This window comes from Cervus elaphus, chromosome 18, assembly GCF_910594005.1.
Source record: "Cervus elaphus chromosome 18, mCerEla1.1, whole genome shotgun sequence".
Classification (NCBI taxonomy): Eukaryota; Metazoa; Chordata; class Mammalia; order Artiodactyla; family Cervidae; genus Cervus; species Cervus elaphus.
The window spans coordinates 101,321,000-101,344,987 of record NC_057832.1 but is presented as its reverse complement, the minus strand read 5'-3'; the positions used below and the strand labels follow the sequence as shown (position 1 = coordinate 101,344,987).

General features: G+C 38.7%; 1 protein-coding gene and 1 pseudogene across 4 annotated transcripts in view; one reads left to right on the top strand and one right to left on the bottom strand.

Moving 5' to 3' along the window:
- MKLN1 (muskelin 1) overlaps nt 1–23,988 on the bottom strand; it is a 383,297-nt gene that overhangs the window by 157,588 nt on the left and 201,721 nt on the right. The window lies entirely within an intron of this gene.
- On the top strand, nt 1,654–2,051 carry LOC122674648 (annotated as a pseudogene).

Genomic DNA, 23,988 nt, shown 5'->3' with positions numbered 1-23,988 from the left:
AGTCCACTGCCTGTAGGCAGCCTCCACCGCGTGTGGACACCGCCCTCGGGGACACCGCGAAGTGCAGAGGGGCACCTGCGGCCAAGGCTATTACGGTTTAATAAATAATAAATGTATGCAGCACAAAATGTTTGAGACACAAAAACCGTGTGCAATAAAAAGACAATTCAAAATGCAAAACAGAAATCAACTCACACAATTTTGAATTGTTTGAGTACAACACAGTTGTACAGTGTTAAAGAGTATACTATAACAATTTTAGCTTCCCCCCCACCCCCAAAAAAAAATTCGCTTGTACACTCACTTTCAAATACTTCCCAATTTTCACACAGGAGCATGGTGAAGAGGCCTTACCATAAGCTGAACTTCTTCAACAAATATTTACTGATCTCTATATGCCAGACATTGTGCTAGGCTCTAGGAATACATTGATAAATAAGACAGAAAGAATCCCCACTTGTGATGCTAACGTTCAAATGAGAAGCAGCAGAAAGTAAACAGGAACAGCTGTAAACAAAGTAATTACAGATTGTAATAAATGATATAACAGAAATAAACAGGGAGATACACTAGGACAAGGGAGTTCTTTTATTTGAGGTGGTCCCCAAAATGCTAATTAAAAGGATCCACTCATGGAAAAACGAAAGAAAAGTCAACTCTTCACAAAGAAATCAACAAGCTCAAAATTAGAGCAACAGGAAATAATCCATGGAAACCATGGAAATCTGAGAACTAGATTAAGTCAAATAATGGCCTCACAGACTCCAAGATAAGATAAATGCAAAGAAGGTAAATCTCCAAGGGGGCCTGAGAACATTCATAAAATGTTGAATCTAGACCATAAGAGGATTTCACAACTATCCTGCAAATATCGCCTTATTTTTAGGAAGACAGAAAACCATTCTGAAGAGGAACTGCTGGGAACAGAAAATAAATTAAGCAAAGTGTAAAGAATGACAACTCCTAGGAGAGGTAAGATTCATATGCTAAGTTGGCAAAGGTCCAAGCGATGTAGACCTCAAGACATATCACAGGGCAAAATACATTCAAAGATGCCTCTCCAAAAAGCAAAATATTCACAAAGCACAGGTACAGACATAAAGGCAAACAGCTTTATTATATCTCAAAAGTCCAAATTTTAAAAATATTTCACAAAGGAGACAGGGCTTGAGCCACAAAGCTCAAAAACTACACTTGTCCACCCCTTCAGCCTACAGAAGTTCTTCCATCTAAAACTATTAGAAGTGAATTCTTCGGTGGTCCAGTAGTAAAGAATCCATGCTTTCCCTGCTGAGGGTGCTGATTCAATCCCCAGCCAGGGAACTAAATCTCACAAGCCACACGGGATGGCCAAAAAAAATAAATAAAATGAAACTACTGGAAAACCAAACTTGTTTAAACATTAGAAAGTTAAAATGAAAACCCACACTAAGAAATTGTAGGAAAAATAATACATGTAAAATAAATCACATTCTAACAGACAATAAAAACACATGAGAAAAATGTGGCCACAAAAAATGATGAACATTCTTAACTAGTGTTTCAACATGACTAAAGGAAACTAAGAAAACAGCTGAAGCTTTATTAAGCAGTAATCGAAATTATAACATTTCAGAAATATTAGACAATAGGAAGAGCTATTAAGACTCACAAATGGGACACTGGCAGCGAAGAAGTAGGCAACCCGTGCAGGGATGGGCTACCCCAGAGCAGCACTTGGAGGACATAATGAAGAAGACATCCACTGCTGGAGTCCTGTGCACAGATTCCCAAGGACTCAATACAGGTTGCCACAGAATCCGAGCAGATGAGCATGCAGGGGTGGTATCAGTTCTAGCCCAGCAAGCTAAGGTAACCCCAACCCGACTGATAATCCTTTGGTGTATCTAGAATCAGATAATGGGAACATTATGATCCAGAAACATGATGACATCACAGTAACAGTGCACAAAATGGCCTCTTGACATCTTGCATCAGTTCTCCAGCAGCCCGTCAGAGAAACTCAGTCCTACCTGATGTTAATTATCGTATAGAATGATTAGAATTCCAGTAATTAGATCATTCATGTAAGATGCACTGGGCACTTTTCTATTAAGTTTAGAGTGAGCTGCTTTTTGACACTCTGTGGGCTAACTTATCAAAATACTAGTTAAGGAAAGTATCATGTTCTGAAGCAGCAGGTTTAGGTCACCTTGTATACATAGTTATGTTTAATAAACCTGGTTGGAGGGGAAAAAAGACTCACAAATGAGGGGAAATAGATTTCTTTCAGAAAACAGACTAAATTAGAACCAATTATACTAAGTTGTTAACTGGACTTACCGTAGTAACCATTATGCAGAATATCAAACATTAGGCTGCACACCTGAAACTAATATAATGTATGCCAACTGTACCTCAACTAAAACACACACACACACACACAAAGAATATACTCCCTCCTCCACCAACCCTGCCCAAAAACACCTAAAGAAAAAACAGATTAGAAAATTAAAGATTTACTGAGCATGGCCCCGCCCATCAGAACAAGACCCACTTTCCCCCATTGTCAGTCTTTCCCATCAGGAAGCTTCTATAAACCTCTTATCCTTCTTCATCAGAGGGCAGACAGACTGAAAGCCACAGTCACAGAAAACTAACCAATCTGATCACATCGACCACAGCCTTGTCTAACTCAATGAAACTCATGAAACTGAGCCATGCCTTGTAGAGCCATCCAAGACAGACGAGTCATGGTGGAGACTTCTGACAAAACGTGGTCCACTGGAGAAGGGAATGGCAAACCACTTCAGTATTCGTGCCTGGGGAACCCCATGAACAGTATGAAATGGCACAAAGATAGGTCACTGAAAGATGAACTCCCCAGGTCAGTAGGTGCCCAATATGCTACTGGAGATCAGTGGAGAAATAACTCCAGAAAGAATGAAGAGATAGAGCTAAAGCAAAAACAACACCCAGCTGTGGATGTGACTAGTGATGGAAGTAAAGTCCGATGCCGTTAAGACCAATATTGCATAGGAACCTGGAATCTTAGGTCCATGAACCAAGGCAAATTGGAAGTGGTCAAACAAGGGATGACAAGAGTGAACGTCAACATTTTAGGAATCAGTGAACTAAAATGGACTGGAATGGGTGAATTTAACTCAGATGACCATTCTATCTCCTACTGTGGGCAGGAATCCCTTAGAAGAAATGGTGTAGCCACCAGAGTCAACAAGAGTCTGAAACGCAGTCCAAAGCAATCTCAAAAATGACAGAATGATCTCTGTTCGTTTCCAAGGCAAACCATTCAATATCACGGTAATCCAAGCCTATGCCCAAACCAGTAACGCTGAAGAAGCTGAAGTTGAATGGTTCTATCAAGACCTACAAGACCTTTTAGAACTAAAACCCCAAAAAGATGTCCTTTTCATTATAGGGGACTGGAATACAAAAGTAGGAAGTCAAGAAACACCCGGAGTAACAGGCAAATTTGGCCTTGGAGTATGGAATGAAACAGGGCAAAGGCTAATAAGAGTTTTGCCAAGAGAACGCACTGCTCATAGCAAACACCCTCTTCCAACAACACAAGAGAAGACTCTACACATGGACATCACCAGATGGTCAACACCGAAATCAGACTGATTATATTTTTTGCAGCCAAAGATGGAGAAGCTCTATACAGTCAGCAAAAACAAGACCAGGACCTGACTATGGCTCAGATCATGAACTCCTTATTGCCAAATTCAGACTTAAATTGAAGAAAGTAGGGAAAATCACTAGATAATTCAGGTCTGACCTAAATCAAATCCCTTACAATTATACAGTGGAAGTGACAAATAAGATTCAAAGCATTAGGTCTGATAGACAGAGTGCCTGAAGAACTATAGATGGAGGTCCATGACACTGACAGGAGGCAGGGATCAAGACCATCCCCAAGAAAAAGAAATGCAAAAAGGGAAAATGGCTGTCTGAGGAGGCCTTACAAATAGCTGAGAAAAGAAAAGCAAAAGGCAAAGAGGAAAGGAAAGATATATCCATCTGAAAGCAGAGTTCCAAGGAACAGCAAGGAGAGAGAAGAAAGCCTTCCTCAGTGATCAATGCAAAGAAACAGAGGAAAACAACAGAATGGGAAAGACAAGAGATCTCTTCAAGAAAATTAGAGATACCAAGGGAACATTTCATGCAAAGATGGGCACAATAAAAAACAGAAATAGTATGGACCTAACAGAAGCAGAAGATATTAAGAAGAGGTGGCAAGAAGTTCTTCTGTGTAGAAGAACTATACAAAAAAGTTCTCCATGACCCAGACAATCACGATGGTGTGATCACTCACATAGAGCCAGACATCCTGGAATGTGAAGTCAGGTGGGCCTTAGGAAGCATAACTACGAACAGAGCTAGTGGAGGTGACAGAATCCCAGTTGAGCTATTTCAAATCCTAAAAGATGATGCTGTGAAAGTGCTGCATTCAATATGACAGCAATGTTGGAAAACTCAGCAGTGGCCACAGGACTGGAAAAGATCAGTTTTCATTCCAATCCCAAAAAAAGGCAATGCCAAAGAATGCTCAAACTATCACACAATTGAACTCATCTCACATGCTAGCAAAGTAAAGCTGAAAATTCCCCAAGTCAGACCTCAACAGTACATGAACCATCAATGTCCAGATGTTCAAGCTGGATTTAGAAAAGGCAGAGGAACCAGAGATCAAATTGCCAATGTGCGCTGGATCACTGAAAAAGCAAGAGCATTCCAGAAAAACATCTACTTCTGTTTTACTAACTATGCCAAAGCCTTTGACTGTATGGATCACAACAAACTATGGAAAATTCTGAAAGAGATGGGAATACCAGACCACCTGACTTGCCTCCTGGGAAATCTGTATGCAGGTTAAGAAGCAACAGTTAGAACTGGACATGGAAGAACAGACTGGTTCCAATTAGGAAAATGAGTACATCAAGGCTGTATATTGTCACCCTGCTTATTTAACTTATATGCAATGTACATCGTGAGAAATGTTTGACTGGATGAAGCAGAAGCTGGAATCAAGATTGCTGGGAGAAACATCAATAACTTCCGATATGCAGATGACACCACCTTTATGGCAGAAATCAAAGAGGAACTAAAGAGCCTCTTGATGAAAGTGCAAGAGGAGAGTGCAAAAGTTGGCTTAAAACTCAACATACAGAAAACTAAGATCACGGCATCTGGTCCCACCATTTCATGGCAAACAGATGGGGAAACAATGGAAACAGTGAGAGACTTTATTTTTGGGGGCTCCAAAAATCACTGCAGATGGACTTGACTGCAGCCGTGAAATTAAAAGATGCTTGCTCCTTGGAAGAAAAGTTATATCCAACCTAGACAGCATATTAATAAGGAGAGACATTACTTTGCTGAGAAAGGTCCGTCTAGTCAAGGCTATGGCTTTTCTAGTAGTCATGTACGGATGTGAGAGCTGGACTATAAAGAAAGCTGAGTGCAGAAGAACTGATGCTCTTGAACTGTGGTGTTGGAGAAGACTCTTGAGAGTCCCTTGGACAGCAGGGAGATCCAACCAGACCATCCTAAAGGAAATCAGTCCTGAATATTCATTGGAAAGACTGATGCTGAATCTGAAACTCCAATTCTTTGGCCACCTGATGCAAAGAACTGACTCATTGGAAAAGACCCTGAAGCTGGGAAAGACTGAAGGTGGGAGGAGAAGGGGACGACAGAGGATGAGATGGTTGGATGGCATTACTGACTCGATGGACATGAGTTTGAGTAAGCTCCGGGAGTTGGTGATGGACAGGGAAAACTGGCATGCTTCAGTCTGTGGGGTCGCAAAGAGTCAGACATGACTGAGCAACCGAACTGAACTGAAAAATAATGACACATAAAAAAGAGAAAGCAACAGTAAGTAGACGGTCCAATAAATATGTAAATGGAACCAGACAGGTATTTCAAACAGTGCTGGAAGAAAATTTTCCTAAAATAAACTTGAATCCACATTATAAAAGGATACATGATATATTAGAGAAATTCAACTGAGACTATTCCTAGTATAAACTATTAGACCTTAAAGACTTTAAACATCCAGCTAGAAAAGACAAGTCTCTCATAAGAAACAGAAAATTATGGTTTCAAGAAACTTCACAACAGCTATGTTTTATACACAAATAAAATGAAAGAAAAAGTTGTAAAATACCCAAGCACACATAAAAAAAATGTGAACCTGGGATTTCATATGTAGTTAAACTATCCTTCATGTTTACAGGCATAGATGGTCAACAACATATAAAGTTTTCTGAGCTTTTCCTGCAACTAAAAAACAAACTATGCATATTCAAGAAATGACTGAAAAGTTTCAAAGTAAAATCTGATCACATGAATTAAAGGCACCGAACTAAAGAACCAAAACTAACCATGAAGACAACGACAACATAACAGTACATAAATATGGTCTACAACAAGGTAGAAAGGATAGATCCATCAAAAATGGGAGAAGAACGGAGGCAATAAGTAGAAGTCAGAATAGACTTATTAACTGCCTCACAGATACTAACTCTTAGAAGGAAAGATCATCATTTACAATCAGATACTGGGAGAGACAGGAGGAAGAAAAGGTTCCCAGCAAATCTCCTCAGGGAGACTTAACAGTGTTACATTAGATGACTAGATTGAAGGAAACTAAAAATCACAACCCATCCTAAATGCCAAAAGAAACTTGTTTTAATAAGAGAAAGATCAAAGAAAAAAGACAACATACTCAAAGATTCTACAAGTTTATGTAAAATATCCCACAAAATATTAGAGCAGAATTGACATCAAACATATCAGTAAACATAAATGACCTTAACAAAACATTTTTTCTTAATTTTTAAGATGAGGTAACAAGGCAAAAATCCAATCCTATCACATATACAAAAGACATAAATAAAACAAAAATTACATTGTAAAGGAATAGCAAAGACAGACCAAGCAAATGAAATAATAAAGCAAGGTTCAAATTTAATTTCAGACCAGAGGAAATCCTAAGCCTTAAGCAAAAATAAAAGAGTACTTTATAATAAAATACTATAGTTTATTAATACCCAATAATGTTAGACATTACTAACAAATCCTTTAAAAAAACACCAAAATCTAAAACATCTCTCCAAGTGAATAAAAAAATTCCATTAGGTCAAAGGAGAAATACAAAGCAAACTGCAAAATTTCTACAAAATAATGCTAATAAGTAGTGACAGATAATACAGCAGTAGTGTCCAAGAGAACTTTCTGTGATGATAAAAATATTCTGTATCTGTACTGACCAATACAATCTCTGCTAGACACATGTGGCTACTGAATACTTAAAATGTGCCCAATGTGAGACTAAGGAACTGAATTTTAAAATTCAATTTAAAATTTGCTTTGTATTGCTACATGTGGAGTAACTAACCTCAGATAACCTCATCAACTCTGATGGAGTCATTAACCTCAGATATGCCGATGATACCATGTAATAGCACAAAGTGAAGAGAAACTAGAGAGTCTCTTGATGAAAGTGAAAGAGGAGTGAAAAGAGGTTTAAAACTCAAGATTCAAAAAACTAAGATCATGGCATCCAGTTCCATCATTTCATGGTAATAGATGAGGAACAAAATGGAAACAGTGACAGACTTCTTTTCTTGGGCTCCAAAATCACTTCAGACAGTGACTGCAGCCATGAAATTAAAAGACACTTGTTCCTTGGAAGAAAAGCCATGACAAACACAGTGAATAGATAGTGAAGTCGCTCAGTCATGTCCAACTCTTTGCAACCCCATGGACTGGGGTCTACCAGGCTACTCTGTCCATGGGATTCTCCAGGCAAGAATACTGGAGTGGGTTGCCATTTCCTTCTCCAGGGGATCTTCCCAACCCAGGGATCGAACCCAGGTCTCCCACATTGGAAGCAGAAGCTTTTAACCTCTGAGCCACCAGGGAAGCCCAAACATAGACAATCTATGACAAACATAGACAGTGTATTAAAAAGCAGAGACATCACTTTGCCGACAAAGGTACCCATATTCAAAGCTATGGTTTTTCCAGGAGTCATGTATGGATGTGAAAACTGGACCATAAAGAAGGCTGAGCACCAAAGAATTGATGCCTTTGAACTGTGGTGTTGGAGAAGACTCTTGAGAGTCCCTTGGACTCCAAGGAAATCAAACCAGTCCATCCTAAAGGAAATCAACACTGAATACGCACTGGAAGGACTGATGCTGAAGCTGAAGCTCCAATACTTTGGCCACCTGATGCGAAGAACTGACTCACTGGAAAAGACCCTGATTCTGGGAAAGACTGAGGGCAGGAAAGGGGGACGACAGAGGATGAGATGATTGTATGGCATCACTGATTGAATGGACATGAGTTTGAGCAAATTGAGGGACATAATGAACGACAGGAAAGCCTGGCATGCTGCAGTCCATGGGACTGCAAAGAGTTGGACATGACTTAGCAACTGAACAGCAACAAAATCTGGTGGCTCAGTGGTACAACAATTTCCCTGCTAATGCAGGTCACACGGGTTCCATCCCTGGGTGGGGAAGATCCCCTGGAGAAGGAAATGGTAACCCACTCCAGTATTCCTGCCTGGGAAATCCATGAACAGAGGAGCCTGGTGCGCTACAGTCCATGAGGTCACAAAAGAGTCAGACATGACTAGGCAACTAAACAACAAAACAATCTAGTAATTATCCTACTGAACAGTGCAGCTCTCCATAGTACACCAGAAACTCAAAATTTAATAACTGTGTCAATATTAACTAAAAATTTAATATCTGGAAAAATTAAAGAGAGAAAAACAGCCAGCAAAATTAAAAAAAAAAAAAAACCTGCTAGGCAGAGACTATTTTAAGAATCACACAGCTATTTTGCAAGAATACAGAGATAAATTTGAAAACTTGGAAGAAATGTACAACTCTCTGTGGAAAAAAATGTACCAACTGACCCTAGTATGACCCTAGTAGATATAGAAAGTTGAAACAGAGAAATTTCCCTAGAAGAAGAAGAAAAAAAAAGTTATCAGAACCCAACTATCAAAAAATACTAGTTAGGTACAATTGTTTCCAGAAAGGAAATCTATTGAAACATTTACTAATGAAGGGATTAGCTAATATGACTAAAAAGGAAAGCAAAGAGACTTTCAGATCAGCTCCAAAATGTTAAGAGCTTTAGCAGTTTTCTCTCAGTCTTATTGAGACAAGATAAAAGCTGAACTAGGTGAAAATCAGCAACTTTCTTTAGATTCCTCAAAGAGCTGAGGTCACTGGGGGAACAAACACCCTGTAACCTGGAGAGAAGAGCAAAAGACAGATAATCACAGCTGAGATCACCTTATCTGAAGCCAAAGCCACTGGAGCCAATAATTGATAGGAAAAATTACAAGGTAATTTTGATAAATTTCTGGAGACTGAAAGTGGACTAGCTTGACAGAAACTCTGGGAGCATAGTTTTAGGGATCCCGCATACTTTTGTGGGTTTTACTTCCAGTAAAAGAAATTGAGAGGAAAAAACCCTGCCTGAAACAGAGAAGAGGAAAAGCAACCATTTAAAAATATCGACCGAGTGTTCTTCGTAACGAAAGGCAACCAGCCAACTCCAGCCCCCTCCAGGTTTCCTTTCTCACATTAGAGCAGAAAAACAAAGGCTAAAAAACACTTTGCAAAGTAAGAGTACAGAGACTCAGACCCAGTAAAAACTGGGATTTAATCATAAGATAAAAGAATACTTCCCTTTCTTCACATCTAGCCACCACAACAGGGGTAATGTATAATTACAGGAGACTATCACTGAGAGCTTCAAGACACAAACTATTTAAGAACTTAAGGAACAACTCCACCACCTACCCACTTCTCCCAAAAGAAAAAAAACAAAAGAGAGAGAGAGAAAATATGAACACTAGAGGAAAATGAACCCTCTGGCACCTAGGGCTATATCTAACACTAAACAGCTCAACTTCTTTTTTTTTTTTTCCTTTATTTTTATTAGTTGGAGGCTAATTACTTCACAACATTGCAGTGGGTTTTGTCATACATTGACGTGAATCAGCCATGGAGTTACATGTATTCCCCATCCCGATCCCCCCTCCCACCTCCCTCTCCATCCGATTCCTCTGGGTCTTCCCAGTGCACCAGGCCCGAGCACTTGTCTCATGCATCCCACCTGGGCTGGTGACCTGTTTCACTATAGATAATATACATGCTGTTCTCTCGAAACATCCCACCCTCGCCTTCTCCCACAGAGTTCAAAAGTCTGTTCTGTACATCTGTGTCTCTTTTTCTGTTTTGCATATAGGGTTATCATTACCATCTTTCTAAATTCCATATATATGTGTTAGTATACTGTATTGGTCTTTATCTTTCTGGCTTACTTCACTCTGTATATTGGGCTCCAGTTTTATCCATCTCATTAGAACTGATTCAAATGAATTCTTTTTAACGGCTGAGTAATATTCCACGGTGTATATGTACCACAGCTTCCTTATCCATTCGTCTGCTGATGGGCATCTAGGTTGCTTCCATGTCCTGGCTATTATAAACAGTGCTGCGATGAACATTGGGGTGCACATGTCTCTTTCAGATCTGGTTTCCTCAGTGTGTATGCCCAGAAGTGGTATTGCTGGGTCATATGGCAGTTCTATTTCCAGTTTGTTAAGAAATCTCCACACTGTTCTCCATAGTGGCTAAACAGCCCAACTTCTAACATGATGAACATAAAACTTCAAACAAAAAGCCTAATTACTTCAGTTCCTACTATCCAATACATCCTAGATCCTTCCAACAAAAAACTTCAGCACGCTAAAAGACAAGAAAAAGCACAGCCTGAAAAGACAAAGCAAGCATCAAAATCAGACTCCAATATGATGTGGATTTTGGAATTATTAAATAGGGAATTTGAAATAATTACAATTAACATCTTAAGAGCACTAATGCAAGATAGATGGGTAATGTATCAAGGAAAGAGTCAGGAAGCTTGAAGTTAAGTCAGCAGACAGTTCCCACAATGAAAGAGAAAAAAACAAAATTAAGGAAAAGAATTTCAAGGAACTGTGAGAAAACTACCAAAGCTATAATAAATGCATAATTGCAATAAGAGAAAGAGAAGAAAGAGAGTAAGGAGTGGAAGAAATATATGAAGTAATAATGACTGGAAATTTTCCAAAATTAATGACAAGAAACCACAAATCCAGGAGATTCAGACAAAAACAAGCAGGATATATGCAAAAAAATCCACACAGAGGCACTATCATATTCAAACTGTAGAAAATCAAATAAAAAGAAAATCTGAGCATAATCAATGGGAAAACACCTTACCTACATAAGAACAAGTGTTAAGAATTGTGCCAGGTTTCTTACCAGAAATCATACAATCAAGAAAGTGTAGAATGAAATACTTAGAAGCCTTGAAAGAAGAAAAAAACCAGCAACCTAAAATTCTGTATCCAATGAAACAGAAACAAAAGAAATCTCTTAAATGTGACAGAAAAATAAATAACCTGCTAAAACTTTCCAGATGGCGCTAGTGGTAAAGAACCTGCCTGCCAATGAAGGAGACATAAGCAATGTGAATTGGATCCCTGGGTGGGGTAGACGCCCTGGAGGAAGGAATGGCACTCACTCCAGTACTGCCCGGAGGATCCCACGGACAGAGGAGCCTGGCAGGCAACGGCCCACAGGATAGCGAAGAGCTGGCCTGACACAAAGCAAAAACTGAGAAAAGCTATCGCCACGACAATCTGCCGTGCATTAATGTACAGTAATTCTTCTGAAGGAAAATAACATAGGTCAGATACCTGGATCAACACAAAGAAGGACAGAAAAGGACTACAAGAAGCTAACATAAAAAACTTGTATTTTCTTATTCCTAACTGAGCTAATAGATACCTGGTTCAAAGAAATAAAAGCAGTAATGTATGGGGTGATCAGAGCATACAGAAAAACGAAGTGAATGAGAGCAATGTTATAAGGGAGGGAGGAAACAAATATTTTGGTATTAATATAAGGTACCTGAACTACCCATGAAGCATCATTATTGCTGTTCAGTGACTCAGTCATGTCTGACTCTGCACAGGCTCCTGCCAGGGGTTTTCCAGGCAAGAATACTGAAGAGGCTTGCCATTTCCTTCTCCAGCGGGTCTTCCCAGACCAGAGATCAAACCCGCATCTTCTGCATTGGCAGGCACATAATTTAACACTGAGCCGCCAGGAAAGCCCATGTCATTTAAAGCTGGATTAAATTAGTTGTAAATATAACAATGCAAACTGTGGGACAACCACTAAAAACATATTTAAAAGAAGTATAACTGACATGGTAAGCGGCGAGAAAATACAAGCATATTCAATGTTCATTTCAAATCAGAAAAGGCAGAGAAAAAAGAAAAAGTAAAAAGACTAAAGAACAAGTGCAAAGAATAGAAAACACAAACATGGTTGATGACAATAGTCAATTTAAATGTGAATGATCTTAATCAAGCAATTAGAAGATAGAGACTGTCAGAGTGGACTAAAGAACAAGACCTGAATACATTGCCTGTAAGAAACTCTACGGGCTTACCTGGTGGCACAATGGTAAAGAATCTGCCTACCAATGCAGGAGACACAAGAGATGCAGGTTTGATCCCTGGGTTGGGAAGATTCCCTGCAGTAGGAAATGGCAACCCACTCCAGTATTCTTGCCTGGAAAATTCCATGGACAAAGGAACCTGGCAGGCTACAGTCCATGGGGTCGGAAAGAGTCAAACACGACTGAATACACACCCACAAGAAACACACCATAAAACACAGGTAGATGAAAAGTACAGAAATAGAGAAAGATAAACCATGCTTTCAAAAGAAAGCTGACGCTATATTTCTATCAGGCAAAAGATTTAAGACCAATGAAAATCATCAGGGATAGACAAAGAAGGGCATTACATAATGAAAAGTGTCAATTCTCCAAAAAGACACAGCAATCTTTAAGATATCTGTACCCCTCTCCCCCCAAAAAAGTGTCAAAATACTTGAGGGAAAAACTGACAGAATTGCAGGGGAAAAAAAGACAAATCCAGTATTATAATTGAAGACATCAACATCTCTCTATCAGTAACTGACAGATCCAGAAGGCAGAAACTCAGCAAGAATACAGTTGAACTGAACAGCACCATCAATCAACTGGGTCTAATGAACATTTATAGATATTTTATCCAACACAGCAGAATACATATTCTCCTCAAGCTCACATTGGGACACTGACCAAGATACACCATAAAATACATATTAATAAGTGTAGAAGAACAGAAAATTATTCAAAGTATGCTCTCAGGCCACAATGGAATTAAACTTAATTACACTTAATCAGTAGAATTAAATTTAATCAGTAACAGAAAGAGAGGTGGACAATCCCAAAATATTTGGGGTAAACAATACTTTTCTAAATAATACAAAGGTCAAGTCACAATATAAATTTAAAATTATATTGAATTAAATGAAAACAAAATATCAAACTTTGGGTGACAGCCAAAGTGAAGCACTGAATACATCAGAAAATGGATCTAAAATCAATTGTCAAAGCTTCCACTTTAGGAAACTAGAAAAAGAACAATTTAAGTATAAAGCAAACAGAGAATATAAACAATAAAAAGCAAAAATCCATGAAACTGAAAACAGGAAATGAAAAAGAGAAAAAAATCAATCAAACCAAAAGCTGGCTATTTGAAAAAACAGTAACATTGACAAATTTCTAGCTAATGCAATCAAGAAAAAAAAAACAGAGAAACACAAATTTCTAATATCAGATATGAAAGAAGGGTCATCATTACTGATCACTTGGATACTAAAAGTTTAACAAAATAAATATTATACACTACTCTATTTCTACAACATTGTAAGAGATGAAATGGACCAATTCCTTAAAAGGCACGACCTACCAATACTCAAGGAGAAATGTAAGCGTTAGTCGCTCAGTCCTATCTGACTCTTTGTGACCATGGACTGTAGACTGCCAAGCTCCTCTGTCCATGGAATTCTCCAGGCAAGAATACTGGTGTGGGTAGCCATTCCCTTCTCCAGGGGATTTTCCTGACCCAGGGATCAAACCCAGGTCTCCTGCATCGCAGGCAGATTCTTTACCCTCTGAGCCAACAGAGAAGCTCCCCAAGAAGAAGCAGATGTTCTGAATAAGCTGACAGCTATTAATGAAATTAGATGGACATCCCTGGTAGCTCAGATGATAAAGCATCTGCTTACAATGCGGAAGACCCAGGTTCGATCCCTGGGTCAGGAAGATCCTCTGGAGAAGCAAATGGCAACCCATTCTAGTACTCCTGCCTGGAAAATCCCATGGACAGAGGAGGGTGGTAGGCTACAGTCCATGGGTTCACAAAGAGTCGGACACAACTGAGCGATGTCACTTTTCTTTCTTATTAATGAAATTAAATCAATAACTAATAATCCTCCAAAAATGAGCAACAGGCATAGATGGTTTCACTGGTGAATTCTAACAGATATTTAAAGAAAGCAATGATATCACTTCTCTGAAATTTCTTCCAGAAACTAAAAGCAAAGTGAAAACTTCCTAACTCTTTGTATGAGGCCAGCATTATTCAAATATCAAAACCAAATAATGACATTACAAGAAAGAAAAACTCCAGCCCATCTCATGAATACAGATACAAAAATTCTCAACAAAATATCAGCAAATCAAATCTAACAATGTATAAAACTAATTACATACTACAATCAAATGGTATTTATTCCACATACGCAAGAGGAGTTCAACACTCAAAAAATCAATTAATGAAATTCATCATCAGTTCAGTTCAGTCGCTCAGTTGTGTCCGACTCTTTGCGACCCCATGAATCGCAGAAGGCCAGGCCTCCCTGTCCATCACCAACTCCCGGAGTTTACTCAAACCCAAGTCCATCAAGTTGGTGATGCCATCCAGCCATCTGATCCTCTTGTTCTCCCCTTCTCCTCCTGCCCCCAATCCCTCCCAGGATCAGGGTCTTTTCCAATGAGTCAACTCTTTGTATGAGGTGGACAAAGTATTGGAGTTTCAGCTTCAGCATCAGTCCTTCCAATGAATACCCAGGACTGATCTCCTTTAGGATGGACTGGTTGGATCTCCTTGCAGTCCAAGGGACTCTCAAGAGTCTCCTCCAACAACACAGCTCAGAAGCATCAATTCTTCAGCACTCAGCTTTCTCCACAGTCCAACTCTGACATCCATACATGACCACTGGAAAAACCATAGCCTTGACTAGACGAACCTTTATTAGTAAAGTAATGTCTCTGCTTTTTAATATGCTATCTAGGTTGATCATAACTTTCCTTCCAAGGAGTAAGCATCTTTTAATTTCATGGCTACAATCACCATCAGCAGTGATTTTGGAGCCCCCAAAAATAAAGTCTGACACTGTTTCCACTGTTTCCCCATATATTTCCCCCAAGTAAGATGGTAGGTGTTGTGAGAGGGCATCAGAGGGCAGACACACTGAAATCATAATCCCAGAAAACTAGCCAATCTGATCACATGGACCACAGCCTTGTCTAACTCAATGAAACAAAGCCATGCCGTGTGGGGCCACCCAAGCCGGACGGGTCATGGTGGAGAGGTCTGACAGAATGTGGTCCACTGGAGAAGGGAATGGCAAACCACTTCAGTATTCTTGCCTTGAGAACCCCATGAACAGTATAAAAAGGCAAAATGACGAGACATTGAAAGAGGAACTCCCCAGGTTGGGAGGTGCCCAATATGCTACTAGCGATCAGTGGAGAAATAACTCCAGAAAGAATGAAGGGATGGAGCCAAAGCAAAAACAATACTCAGTTATGGATGGGACTGGTGATAGAAGCCAGGACCGATGCTGTAAAGACCAATATTGCATAGGAACCTGGAATCTTAGGTCCATGAATCAAGGCAAATTGGAAGTGGTCAAACAGGAGATGGCAAGAGTGAACGTCGACATTCTAGGAATCAGTGAACTAAAATGGACTGGAAAGGGTGAATTTAACTCAGATGACCATTCTATCTCCTACTGTGGGCAAGCATCCCTTAGAAGAAATGGTGTAGCCATCATAGTCAACAAGAGTCTGAAACGCAGTACTTAAATGCAATCTCAAAAATGACAGAATGATCTCTGTTCATTTCCAAGGCAAACCATTCAATATCACAGTAATCCAAGCCTATGCCCCAACTAGTAACGCTGAAGAAGCTGAAGTTGAATGGTTCTATCAAGACCTACAAGACCTTTTAGAACTAACACCCAAAAAAGATGTCCTTTTCATTATAGGGGACTGGAATGTAAAAGCAGGAAGTCAAGAAACACCTGGAGTAACAGGCAAATTTGGCCTTGGAGTACGGAATGAAGCAGGGCAAGGGCTAATTGAGTTTTGCCAAGAGAACGCACTGCTCACAGCAAACACCCTCTTCCAACAACACAAGAGAAGACTCTACACATGGACATCACCAGATGGTCAACACTGAAATCAGATTGATTTATATTCTTTGCAGCCAAAGATGGAGAAGCTCTATACAGTTAGCAAAAACAAGACCGGGAGCTGACTGTGGCTCAGATCATGAACTCCTTATTGTCAAATTCAGACTTAAACTGAAGAGAGTACGGATAACCACTAGACCATTCAGATATGACCTAAATCAAATCCCTTATGACTATACAGTGGAAGTGAGAAATAGATTTAAGGGACTAGTTCTGACAGACAGAGTGCCTGATGAACTATGGATGGAGGTTTGTGACACTGTACAGGAGACAGGGATCAAGACCATCCCCACGGAAAAGAAATGCAAAAAGGGAAAATGGTTGTCTGAGGAGGCCTTACAAATAGCTGTGAAAAGAAGAGAAGCAAAAAGCAAAAGAGAAAAGGAAAGATATTCCCATTTGAATGCAGAGTTCCAAAGAATAGCAAGGAGAGATAAGAAAGCCTTCCTCAGCGATCAATGCAAAGAAATAGAGAAAAACAACAGAATGGGAAAGACTAGAGAGCTCTTCAAGAAAATGAGAGATACCAAGGGAACATTTCACGCAAAGATGGGCTCAATAAAGGACAGAAATTCATCATACCAACAAGCAAAGGAAGTAAGAGTCATCTATCAATAGATGCAGAGAAAGCACTTCACGAAATCAACATGCATTAACAATGAAAAATCTCAGCAAACAAGTAGAAAGGACCTCCATCAAATTGATAAAGAACACCTCAAAACACCCATAGCTAACATAAAGAAGTTGTATGTTTCTCCATAACATCAGGAACAAAGCATTCCTACTCAACATCATACTGGAATTTCTAGCTAATGCAATAAAACTAAAAAAGGAAACACAAGTTATACAGATTGACAAAAAGTAAAGAAAATCCCAAAGAATCAACAACAACAACAACAAAAAAACCTCCTAGAACTAACAGACAATTACAGCAAGGTTGCAGGACAGAAAGTTAATACACAAAAGTCACTGCTTTCCTACATCCTAGCAATAAACTGGAATTTAAAAGTAAAAACTCATGTGCAAGCCACAACTGCTGAGCCCACGTGCTGCAACTGCTGAAGCCTCTGCACCTAGAGCCTTTGCTCTGCAACAGGAAAAGCCTCCACAGTGAGGAGTCTGTGTACTCCAACAGAAAGGAGCCCCTGCTTGCCATAACTAAAGAAAGCCTCCATAGAGCAATGAAGACCCAGCACAGCCAAAAATAAATAAATTTTTAAAAATGAGATAAAAGTAAAAGCATAATACCATTTATATTAGCACTTAAAAAACAAAATACTTAAAAACTAAGTCATATATATGTAAGATCTGTAAAAAAACTATAACCTCTAATGAAAGAAATCAAAGAAAATCTAAATAATTAATGGAGACATTCTATGTTCATGGATATAGGCCTCAATATTGTTAAGATACTAGTTTTTTCCCAACTTGATCTGTACACTGAACCCAATCCCAAACTAAGCCCAGCAAACTACTTTGTGGATATTAACAAACTGATTCTGAAATTCATATGGAAAGACCAAAGACCCAAGGTAGCCAACACAAGACTAAAGAAAAACAAAGATGAGGAATAACGTTACCTGCCTTCAAGACTCACTTACTTATAGTAAGAAAGACAGGATGGTAATGGTGAAAGAAGAGATACAGGTCAATGGAGAAGAATAGAGTTCAGAAATAAAACCAATCAAATAATCAATTTTGACAAAAGTGCAAAAGCAATTCAATGGAGAAAAGATAATCCTTTCAACAAAAGGTGCTGTAACAATTGGGCATTCACACAGTTAAAAAATAAAAGAAAAAAAAAATAAATAAAATAAAATAAAAGAAAAAGAAGACCACACACTTTTCACAAAACTTAACTCAAAATTAATCTCAGACCTAAATGTGAAACACAAAACTATAAAACCCCTATGAGATATTATAGGCGAAAAACATGTGGCCTGGGTTTGACAATGACTTTAAACACCAAAAGCACATCCATTAAAGAAAAAAACTGATTAAGTTGGACGTTATTAAAATTTAAAACTTCTGCTCTGCAAGACACTGTTAAGAGAAATAAACAGGCCACTGATGGGAAGAAAATATTTGCAAAACATGTATATGATAAAGGTCTGTATCCAAAATCTACAAAAGAACTCCTAAAATTCAAAAATAAGAAAACAAACAACTCAGTTTAAAAACAAGACAAAAGATGTTAACACATATCTGTTTAAGGATGAAAACTAAACATATGAAAAGATGTCAACATCACATATCATTCAGTTTAGCTCAGTCGTGTCCAGCTCTTTGCAACCCCATGGACTGCAGCACACGAGGCTTCCCTGTCCTTCACCAACACCCAAAGAGCGCTCAAACTCATGTCCATTGAGTTGGTGATGCCATCTAACCATCTCATCCTCTGTTGTCCCCTTCTCCTCCTGCCTTCAATCTTTCTCAGGATCAGGATCTTTTCCAGTGAGTCAGCTCTTCACATCAGGTGGCCAAAGTATTGGAGCTTCAGTGTCAGTACCTTCCAATGAATGTTCAGGGTTGATTTCTTTTAGGATTGACTGGTTTGATCTCCCTGCTGTCCAAAGGACTCTCAAGAATCTTCTCTGGCACCACAATTCGAAAGCATCAATTTTTTGGCACTCAAGTCTTCTTTATGGTCCAACTCTCACATCCATACATGACTACTAAAAAACCATAGCTTTGACTAGATGGACCATTGACAGCAAAGTAATGTCTCTGCTGTTGAATATGCTAAGTTGGTCATAGTTTTTCTTCCAAGGAGCAAGCATCTTTTAATTTCATGGCTGCAGTCATCATCTGCAGTTATTTTGGAGCCCAAGAAAATAAAGTCCCTCACTGTTTCCATTGTTTCCCCATCTATTTGCGATGAAGTGATGGAACCAGATGTTATGATCTTAGTTTTCTGAATGGTGAATTTTAAGCCAGCTTTTTCCACTCTCCTCTTTCACTTTCAAGAGGCTCTTTAGTTCCTCTTCACTTTCAGCCAAAGGGTTGTGTCATTTGCGTATCTGAGGTTATTGATATTTCACATACTAGAGAATTACAAATTAAAATGGTAATGAGTTATCAGTACACACCTATTAGGATGGCTCAAATGAAAAAAAGCTGACAGTACCAAAGAGAACTGAGGATTGAATTCCCACAGCTGGTGGAAATACCATTGGTAGAGTGATCATATTTTCCCATACAATCCAGCAATCACACTGCTAGGTATTTACCCAAATAAGTTTAAAAACTAATATCTAAGCCAAACCCTCACATGAATGATTATAGCAGCTTTTGCTTGTAACTGCCAAAACTTAAAAGGAATCAATATGTCCTTCAATAGTTGAAAAGATAAACAACCCATGGTATATCCATACAATGGAGTATTATTCATAAGTAAAAAGAAATGAGCCATCAAGCTATGAAGAGAAATGAAGGAATCTTAAATGAATGCTGCTAACTTTAAAAATTATATGAAAACTTGGAAAAGACAAAAAACTTTATACAGTAAAAATATCAGTTTGCCATAGGTTTGGTGGGAGAAGGGAAGGGATCAACAAGTGAAGCACAAAGAGGGGGTGAAACTTTTCTGTATGGTTCTATATGGGTGGATATACAACATTATACATTTGTCAAAACCTATGGCACTCTATAACATTAAGAGTAAACCATAAGCCATGCATGCATGCTCAGTCACTTCAGTCTTGTCCGACTCTTTGTGACCCTATGGACTGTAGTCCGCCAAGATCCTCTGTTCATGGGATTTTCCCAGCAAGAGTACTGGGAGTCAGTTGCCATTTCGTCCTCCAGGGGATCTTCCCAACCCAGGGATGGAAGCAACATCTCTTAAGTCTCCTCCATTGGCAGGCGGGTTCTTTACCACTATCGCCACCTGGGAAGCCCCTAACGCATCCAAATTTTAAAAATTAGGAAGTTAGAGGCTTTCATAAAAAAATGCAAACTGTGACAAGAGAATCTAACTGTATCACAAATGTATGAAACAACCCAATTGAAGGCAACGGGGAAAAGGTACTGACTCAAGTAACTATGTAAATAAATGAAAGGACTATATAAGACTAAAGGCAGAAGGGACTGTACTTGAGTACTGTACTCTAGTTAACAGAGTTGAGTTCTGCAAGGTACAGATAAACAATTCTGATACTGCTATACATGTATACTGGAACTGAATAATTAAGATGCTTGGCAAATGGTTAGAGCCAGGTTTCTAACTACTGGAGTGGAAATCTACAGATCAGCAAGGGGAGGAATCTGGAATTATCCATGTGGTAATGGATTAGAGTAGGTGATATGGGTAGAAACCAATGTTTAATATAATTACTAATGGTTACATATAGAAATATTTACAGGTATGTGCCTATACACAGGTTACTATACTTCAATTTATTTCTTCACTTTGTCAGCTGAGAGTTACTAAAATAAACAACACCCCAGAAGCAAGGAACATACCTAACACCCAAATCTTAGTTTCTGATACCATTTTCCAAAAAAAGGAACTAGGGCTACATGAAGAAATGGGGCAGGAAATACATGAGTCTGGAGCATCCTGTGGTGCCAGAAAGTAAAGAAGTGTTAAAAAAAAAAAAAAGAAAAGAAAATCTGTTGATGGGGGTTATGTCCAAAGGGCACAGGAGCCAAATAAAAAAGCTTCAAATAGCCAAATCTGGAACAATTTGAGCAACAAACTAATATTAGATTATAACTCAAAGAATAAAGTACATGTTAAGTACAAAGTGAAATAAATTATTGAATAAATTAATAAATGGGCAGAGGGTAATCTCCCATGCAGAATTCTGAATAAATTATGTAGAAAATCTACCTTAAAGGAGGAAAGCATAATTCCCCACTGTATGTGTGGGCAGTACAGTGGGCTGCATGTTGTAATTTCCTCCCAAAGACCATTGTGTGGAAAGAAGAAAAAGAAATAACTTTACAATAGAGAAACCTGACAAATAGTATCTCAACCAGGTTAATCAAAGTCAAAATCAATAGTGAAAAATCATGATAATAGTATGTGCATAAAGTGATAAAAATGGAACTTTACCTCTTTGCTTTTTCTTCCAAAACACCATAACTCATCTTGTGAAGGAAAAAAAAAAAAAAAATCACACAAACTCCAAGAGAGGGGCACATTGCAATATATCTGACCAGTCCTCCTCAAACTATAAAAGTCATCAAAAACAAAGAAAGTCTAAGAAATTGTCCAGTCACGCCTAGGAGACATGACAATTAAACACAATCCTGTATGAGATCTTGTAATAGAAAAAGAATATTAGGTAAAAACTAAGGAAATCTGAAGAGTACAATAATAATTATGTATCAATGCTGGATCATTAATTGTAATAAGTCAATATAATATGTAATTTGGGCTTCCCTGGTGGCTCAGAGAGTAAAGAATCCGCCTACAACGTGGCAGACCTGGGTTCGATCCCTGGGTTGGGAAGATCCACTGGAGGAGGGCATGGCAACCCACTCCAGTATTCTTGCCTGGAGAATTCTATGGACAGGGGAGCCTGGCGGGATTGCAGTCCACTGGGTCACAAAGAGTGAGACACAACTGAGTGACTAAGTACAATACGTAATTTAATGTTAGTTATATAATTAATAATGGCAAAAAATGCTGGGGAATATATTTGTACCTTGTACTATCTATCTGCTTCATATTTCTGTAAATCTAAAACTGCTCCAAAAAATAAAGTCTATAATTTATCTACTAAAAAAAAAAAAGGGCAAAGCAATTACAGCATACATATTAGAAAGGAAAATTAAAAAGTACTTGTTTGCAGATAACATACTAGAAAATACCAAAGAATCAATGGAAAATAATACTATTAATTTAGTTTTTAAATATATATATCAAATTAAAATACAAAAAGTTTCAAAAGCCTTCAAACATAAAAGCAAAAAGCAGTTAGAACATATAATGGGAAAAAAATCCACTTACAACAGCAATAAAATAAAATACTAGGCATAAACTTAAAAATGTATGAAAGACTTTTTAAATCCTAAAAGGCACATATGGGGGCTTCCCAGGTGACAGAGTGGTAAAAAATCCACCTGCCAATGTAGGAGACGTGGGTTCAATCCCTGGCTCCAGATGATCCCTTGGAGGAGAAAATGGCAACCCACTTCAGTATTCTTGCCTGGAAAATTCCATGGACAGAGAAGCCTGGTGAGCTACAGTCCATAGGGTTGCAAAGAGTTGGACTCAATCAAGCACCTGAGCATGCAAAAGGCACATAAAGTAAGCCTAAAATAAACTAAAATACGGTGTCCTCATAGAGAAGGACTCATCATCATAAAGACGTCAATTCTCTCTACATTAATTTATAGTTTAATTACACTCAAAAATAAGAACAAGTTTTTTCCAGAAACTAGATAATAAATAAAGGTGATACATACAGTTCAATATAAAAAAAATAAAATAAAAAATGGGCAGAAGATCTAAACAGACATTTCTCCAAAGACAACATACAGATGGCCAAAAAGTACATGAAAAGATGCTCAACATCACTAATTATTAGAGAAATGCAAATCATAATTATAAGGAGGTGGGACCTCACACAGATCAGAATGGCCACCATCATAAAGTCTACAAATAATAAACGCTGGAGATGATGTGGAGAAAAGGGAACCCTCCAACACTGATGGTAAAAATGTAAATTGGTACAACCATTAGAGAGAAAAGTAAGGAGGTTCCTTAAAAAACTGAAAATACAGAACTACCATATGATCCAGCAATCCCACTCCTGGGCACATACCCAGAGAAAACCGTAATTTGAAAAGATACATGCACCCCAATGTTCACTGCAGCACAATTTACAACATCCAACACATGTCTGTGCTCATGGACTCAGCAGTGTCCAACTCTGTGACCCCACGGACTGTAGCCTGCCAGGTTCTTTCGTCCATGGGATTTTCCAGGCAAGAATACTGAAGTGGGTTGCCATTTCCTCCTCCAGGGGATCTTCCCAATGCAGGGGTGGAACCTGATGTCTCGAACACAAGACATCTCTTGTGTCTCAGAATTGGCAGGCATGTTCTTTTATCAGCTGAGCCACCAGGGACGCCAAGACATGGAAGCAACCTAAATGTCCAGAGACAGGAATGGATAAAGAAGATGCAATGCATATACACGGCAGAATACTAGTCATAACAAAGAACAAAACAATGCCATTTACAGTGACATGGATGGATCCAGAGACTGTCACACTGAGTGAAGAAAGTCAGACACACATATCATAAGATATTGGTTACACATGGAATCTAAAAAAAAAAAGAATACAAATAAACCTTAAATGAGAAGTAAGTCATGGATGTAGAAAACAAACTTAACAGTTATCAGGGGGTGAGGGGGAGACTGGAATTGACATATACACCCCACTACATATGAAATCACCCTACTATATGTATGAATCAGAAGCTGGAATTAAGACTGTCAGAGAATTATCAACAACCTCAGATACGCAGATGATACCACTCTACACGCAGAAGGTGAAGAGGAATA